Genomic DNA, 7,188 nt, shown 5'->3' on the forward strand with positions numbered 1-7,188 from the left:
CCACTTCTATGAATTTGGCCTGAACTCCTTCCCTCCTTCTATCGTGTATTTTCTGACTGTGTTTTGTGTTTCACTCTTGGTTAGTTTGTCTGTGAAACCTTTTTGCATCTGCCTTTCTTTACAAAGTCTTACCTTAAGTCAATATGCTTAGCCTGCTAGCACATTTATAGATCTGATAACAAAAATCAAATAGCTAATCATCTAGTCAAGGGCATTCAATGTCAAAATGGATATTTTAGTCCATTCAGTAACTACTGAATACACATTGATACACATTGACATATTCTGCACATCCACACGAGGGCTAGCTAGGTTACATCCGTTGTTAAATGTTTCATCAAAGTTGGAGCAAAATGTTAATTACAGCTGCATATATTCATTCCACCGAACTGAACTATCAAGTGAATAACTATTTGCATCCTTTTCTACAGATGACACTCGGATTAGACGGAAGCATTGCACCGGAATTCAAATCGCCTTGTTGTCGTTTGGTATTCATTAAAGAGAACTCATCAGTGATCACTGCATGTACACGCACACAGCAAAGAGCACACAGGGTCAAGACAAATAGGACTACTGACTATTCATTATTCCTGATCTGTAGAACAGCTAAAAGAAGCCCAAGTGTTGTAAACTAATCCCTGGGAGAATGTTTCAGATAAACGAGAAGCTGTAGTGTACAAGGGAAACAAGATATCAAAGCAATGGACCTTATCAAGAGCCCTCTAGCGTGTTTGACTGGGAAAAGCAAACAGCTCTTGGAAACCAAACCGAATTTCCACTCTTATCCTGTACGTTGTGGGATTTGTAACATATTGTTTTCATATATATATATACTGTATATTGTATGTTTGTCTTTTTTTCCAGAGGCCACTGTTTTGTTTTGTCTATTTTCAGCATGTTCATGACAAATTAATGATGTTGTGTCTGTGAGTCTGATCTAAAATAAGTCAGGACTCTGTCGGCTTTCAGTGTGAGACGTGTGTTTTTCCATCTGTTGATAAACACACAGAATTTCAGTGGTTGAAGATAAACTCTGTCAAATTTTAGATTCTTATGAACAACCAATTGGGGCATTTTATAGAGCAGAAATGGGTCTGGAATCAACATTTATTTTGAAGATACATACATTTGTATGGGGAAAAAAAAAGCATTTCTATGAATAAATTGCCCCTAGTAGGCAAAAAAAAATATATATATATATTTGTGAAAAACTACAAATTCAAAGACCTGAGTGTCTACTTTTATTTGAGCTTTACATTAATACCAATGTGGAGTGAGACATGACAAAGATGCTCAGTAATAAACATGGACTCAACAAATACAGGAGGAAACTCCCCTTTTTTGTTATCTGGGTTAAAGAATTACAAAAAAAAAAAAAAGAGTCTGCTGTTTCTGTCTGCTGTCTTGTCCTGCTGTTAATTGTTTGCTCTGCCCACTCATTGGTTACCATGGACACTAATTGAACTCAAGCTTTCCTCCAGGTTTGTTGTCTTTGTATCTGATTGTCTCCGCTTTTTGATTGGTTCCTGTTTACTATATTTACTCTGTTTGTTCACGTCTCTGGTGTTAGTTGTTGTTAGTATGTTTATGTTGATGTTTCCTGTTCGCTCAGTGTTCAGCCTTGTGTTGCCGGCCTGTTTATCTGTTTGTCTTATTTTGCCTATGTCAGTAAGATTCCCCAATTGAGGAATACGCTGAGGTATTTTTGGACTTGTGTAACCAGGTGGACTTCGGGGAGAATGTCCTGAAAAACATCTTCAGGCATGGATTGGAGGACAAACTGCTATTTAATGCCTGCTGGCCGAGAGATGGGGTCTCTGTCAGACTTTATCAATTTAGCGTTGCTCCTGGGCGAGTCCTCTTCAACCATAAGCGGGGGAGCAGTAAGCATCGGGGTCCGTGGGCTACGGAGCCATACCAGCCACGGACGCCCGAATGCTCCACAGTAACCCCGTCCAGCCTAGTCCTGTGCACGCCTGTGACCGAGCCTGTTTGGCGGAACCAGCCGGGTCGCCGGAACCAGCAGGACCGACCGGGTCTACGGAACCAGACAGGCCGAGGGAGTCGACCGGGGTTTTGGAGCTCTGTATTCCGACCAGGTTAGCCGAGCCTGACCCTCCTGAATCTGTCGTCCTGAGCCTGTCTTTGAACTGCCGGAAGTTCAGTCATTTCGCCCAGCTAATAGGGTTACGCCCAAGCTCCATAGACCCTCTGCCCAGTCCAGGAGGGATAGTCCTGAACTCTCTGCCTGGCTATCCGAACTAACCAGCCTATCTCCCCTGTCTGTCTTTAGTTCTGCTTCTTTGACTTTGTCGGCCTCGCTCTCTCCTGTCCTCATCTATAGGTCCAGAGCACCTCCAGCACCACTCTGGTCGCCAACTCCACCAGGGCCCCTGGCTCAACCTGTGGCACAACCCTGGCCACCAACTCCATTATGGTCCTGACTCGACCTGTGGCACCGCCCTTATCTCTTTCGTGACCTCCAGCAAAAGATCTGGGCCTGTGGTACCATTCCCGGACAGCGTATTGGTTTCCCCAAAGACAGGCCAGGCGGCTTGTGAGGTCGTCTTCCCGGGGCACCATTCACTCGATCTGTGAGGGGCCCCTGGTGTTTGTGCAATGGAGGGACACCAGAGATGTGCTGATGTGTTCCACGCTTCATGCAGCACATGGAGACAATAGTGTCCGGAGATGGATCAAGGGGGCAGATGGGCAGTGGCGTGTGCAGGATATCTCCATTCCACCAGCCATCAAGGATTACAACAGGTATGTACTGGTGTGGTGTGGTGTGTGGGTTTTTTTTTTTTTTTTTTTTTTAAATGAATTGATATCATGTCAATGCATCAATATCAGTGTAATGTAATGGCTATGTTCCATTTCTACTCCGGAACATGGGTGGTGTGGACCTGTCGGATGCCATGATCGGGTATTACTCTGTCCTGCACAAAACCAAGAAATGGTACCGGTCTTTCCTGTACCACTTCATCGACATCGCCATCGTCAATGCCTTCATCCTGTACAAGGAGATGGCAATTGCAAGGCAGAAGAAGGTGATGTCCCACAAGGCCTTTCAGGAGACCCTGGTGATGAAGCTGAGAGAAGTTGGGTCTACCACCACAGCCCCTCCACAGCCACCACCTCCTACTCCCCAAGGTGCCTCACACAAGCCTGTTCACTTTTCACAGGATGGCACCGTAGGTCGGAGGAGGTGTGTCCACTACCACCGGAGGACCACAAAGTGGACCTTCTGCGATGTATGCCTGTGCTTCACAATAAATTTGGGGCAAGTCGTGGCCTAATGGTTAGAGTCTGACTTGTAATCCTAAGGTTGTGGGTTCGAGTCTCGGGCCGGCCACGACTGAGGTGCCCTTGAGCAAGGCACCGAACCCCCCAACTGCTCCCCGCACGCCGCAGCATAAATGGCTGCCCACTGCTCCGGGTGTGTGTTCACGGTGTGTGTGTTCACTGCTGTGTGTGTGCACTTTGGATGGGTCAAATGCAGAGAACGATTTCTGAGTATGGGTCACCGTACTTAGCCGTATGTCACGTCACTATAAACAGGGACTGTTACAATACATGGCACACCATGAAGAATTTGTAACTTTTTTTTATATAAAACATGTAAATATATTTCATGTGGTTTTTTTTTTTTTTTGTATTTTGCACAATTTTTGTAAATGATGTAAATAGTTTATTTTACAATATTTCAACAAACACTTTGAAAGTGCATTTTGTGTGCCCTTTTTTATCAAAATCTCAGGAGGAATGGAAGAGTTTTTTTTTTTTTTTTGTGGTTATGCTAATGTAAATTTGTGCCTAATTGAGTGACATCAAATCCAAATAAAGTCATAAGCCTTGGAAACTCTGGGTACCCAAGGTTCATTTTGGAGTCTCCAAATGGCACAAAGCAAAAATGCATGGACATACCTGTAGTAAAAACATTCATATAAAATCCATTTTTGAGTCTTTTGACTTCAAACTTTTTATGGTGAAGGATAAGACATGTGGCTATGACCCTGAGTTGTTCTTTAGCTCCTGACATGTGTTTACAGTAGTGTAGTTTAGTCAGATTTCAGAAAAATTATTTGGGCGGAAATGAAACCCTACATTCTAGTCTCTGTAACTCTGTCAGTAAGGCCTAGAATCACACTGACATTGTATCAGAAACTAGAGATTATCTTCTCTCCAATGAGACCAGGCACACCCCCTGTGTGTCAAAGTATTTGGGAGCTGTACCACTTTTTACGTGGGTATGTCATCTAGGCAAAAATCATGAAAATGGGGGGGCGACAGGTAAGTACTGGTCTGTTTTTTTTGTTCTGAATAAATGACACACTGTTGGTGTTTGATAAGATTAGACAGCTGTGTAATACAGTATATTTTTGGTTCTTGATTTGATCCACTACTTTGCTGCTTCCAAATCAGGACCACGGTGATGCTCTTGCTGACGATCCGCAGGTTCGGTATGAAAGAATGATTCTAAAATCTCAGTCAAAGTCATGATCTTGAGAAACACCAGAGTCTCTTTTTTTTTTTTTAGATTTACAGCAATAAATCCTGACTAGACAAACAGGTGTGCTTGATCTAGTTCCTGACACATCAGTCTCCATCTCCTATAAAACTCTTTTCCATCCTGTCATGACCAGCTGTCATCGACTCAACTGCCAAGAGCTGGAATTTGGCTAATGGGTTCATTAGGAGCAGGTGTTGGCTACCTGTCGGCCCGCTGGAGAAATCAGAAAGGTCACAATCATCCCATTGACCTTTAGCCGAGAGCTCAGATCTTCTCTGTGTACTCAGATTAAACTCTAAGACTCCCTTATGTAAGCTCCTGTCAGGGAAAACCTTCCTTTCACTCTTCTGAGGTTCCCCAAGGTTTCAGATCAATCATCTGATTTCACCGACCTGAAGGGACCCTGTACCAAGACTGAGCAAGAGAAAAAATACATTTGCATGATGCCTGGGAGAGTTTATCAGTAGGTAAGTGGCTGGCTATTTTATATTTTATTTGTATAGCAATTTAACAATGAACATAATTTTTACAGAAACATATAGATACAGAATTAAATGATACATTTTAAATCTATACCCGATGAGCAATCCACAGCCGGTTGTGATGAGGAAAACTCTCTGAGACGTCATGAGGAAGAAAACCAGGGCAGTAAAAAAAAGAATACAGTAAAGTGTTCTTTGTCTTTTAACTTGACTCAAAATGGAACCCGAGGATCAGCTGGCTGACACCAGATTATCAAACCTTCATGAAAAGTTTAAGGCTATATTTAGCACACATGGTACTATTTGGAAATATAAATGAAATGATTCCAAATCCTTTATATTCGACTACAACTGAAATGGACAGGACCACGTCTAGAGATGCTCTGAGTTTTCATCTGCTTCAACTGAAATTGATCTCGATAAGAAGAGAAGAGATGCTAATGTGGAGAAAAAGCTGGTGTGGAGTCTCCAGGACTGAGATTAAGGTTTAAAGCCTGCCATGGAGGCTTAATATTAACCCTGCAGAAACAAAGCGTGAATTAGAGAAGGACATTAAAATAATCACAGCATTATGCAAATAAGATCCAATTGGAGTTTGAATATCTCATGCAAGAAGATAATGATTTTGTTCTGATGCTTGCAGATTCCCCAGATTTCCATTCATGGTGATCAGGAAAGACAAACACAAACACAACAACAACAATAGCGGATGTTGCTTTACTAATAATGCTCATGGCTTTGTGAACCTTCATTGGCATCCAAACGCGGCGAATAAAACGTGTACGTGCGGCTCCGTGTAATCTGTATAAACGGAGGTAATCGATTAAGTACATAACGTTATTTTATCATTAACACAGAAAAAAGTTAGCCTTAGCATGTAGCTACCTACTATCATGTGTGCTGATAATGTATCATATCGTGGTAAAGTAAAAGTGTATTAAACATTAGTATACTTTAGGTACATTATCAAATGCACTAACAGTAGCCCCGCCCCCAGCCCCGGACACAAAGGATTCTTAAGTCTAGACCAGCAACGTTTTGGTGCTACTAAAGAACCGCTTTTCCTGGTTCGGAGCCGGTGCTTTTGCTGTCGAAACAGAAAGAACTGGTTCTAAATTAGGCTCTGGCTCCGAACCAGCACTCGAACTGCCTCGGTGGAAAAGGGGCATAATTGGTTTTCCATGTGAGGAAAGTAAATAGTTTTTGTCTGTGTTGATATTTCAGAATAGTTCAATGAAATAAATGCATACATTAAATGCCAACTGTTTACATGAGACTCACACTTGTGATTATGGCAGTTGGTTTTGTTGGTCCTGCAAAGAAATTCCCTCTCCTCATTGCTCCTTCTTTGTTGCCAGACGCTTCTGGCATTTAGCGTTAACTCTGCTTTTGTTCCCTCTCTCTCTCTCTCTCTCTCTCTCTCTCTCTCTCTCTCTCTCTCTCTCTCTCTCTTTTTCTCTATAGTACTTTTCATCCACAGCCAAACAACAGCAGCATGGAAATCTGCCATGTTGAATGACATTACTCATGATTCAGCAGGTGTCCGAATTCTACAGCCACAAGCGATGCTTAGCTGCATTTGATTTTTTGCCAAGTAAAATAAATTCATTTCCAGTTTCCGGTCTCTACGCATTTTAACCTGTACTGATGCTTTATTTATTATACACACTGTATTTGGAGCGAGCTTTTGTTCTGATGTTGCAATGAAAATGAGAAGCATGTGAGTCCAGTTAATGAGTCCATTCGGTTCTTTAATTGTCTTGCTTGTGTTGTTAATGAGGTTTAAATTATTTCTCTCTCAGCAAATTGTCTCCTGAGCATGATTATTAAACAGACATCCGGAGTAGGAAGTTGTTCAGTATTTTATATTTGCATAACGGTTAAGATTAACTATGCTTGGCTTGTTGAAAGTAATAATAATAAATGTTCACGATCCCACTGGTATAACAGTGTGTATAACGATATACAACTTAGACTTCACATGTGCATATACAGATATATAACATTTTTGTAGTGTTACAAATATTTAAGAATAATAACACAAGACATGAAGGTTTCATCAATGTTTTACCCAATAGTTAACAGATGGTTGCTTGAATTTGTGGCAAAAAAAAAAAAATAATAATAAAAAAAATAATAATAATAATAATAATTTTTTGCTTAATTTTATTTTATTACAATTAGTTTTTT

At 41.4% G+C, this 7,188-nt stretch overlaps 1 long non-coding RNA gene across 1 annotated transcript; it reads left to right on the forward strand.

Moving 5' to 3' along the window:
* The first annotated feature begins 4,397 nt into the window (after nucleotides 1-4,397).
* LOC113660811 lies at nucleotides 4,398-6,781 on the forward strand. The gene is made up of 3 exons (XR_003444917.2): nucleotides 4,398-4,461; nucleotides 4,544-4,983; nucleotides 6,463-6,781. It is a non-coding gene; the product is annotated as an uncharacterized LOC113660811 (long non-coding RNA).
* The last annotated feature ends 407 nt before the right edge of the window (nucleotides 6,782-7,188 follow it).

This window comes from Tachysurus fulvidraco, chromosome 10 (assembly GCF_022655615.1).
Source record: "Tachysurus fulvidraco isolate hzauxx_2018 chromosome 10, HZAU_PFXX_2.0, whole genome shotgun sequence".
Taxonomy (NCBI): Eukaryota; Metazoa; Chordata; class Actinopteri; order Siluriformes; family Bagridae; genus Tachysurus; species Tachysurus fulvidraco.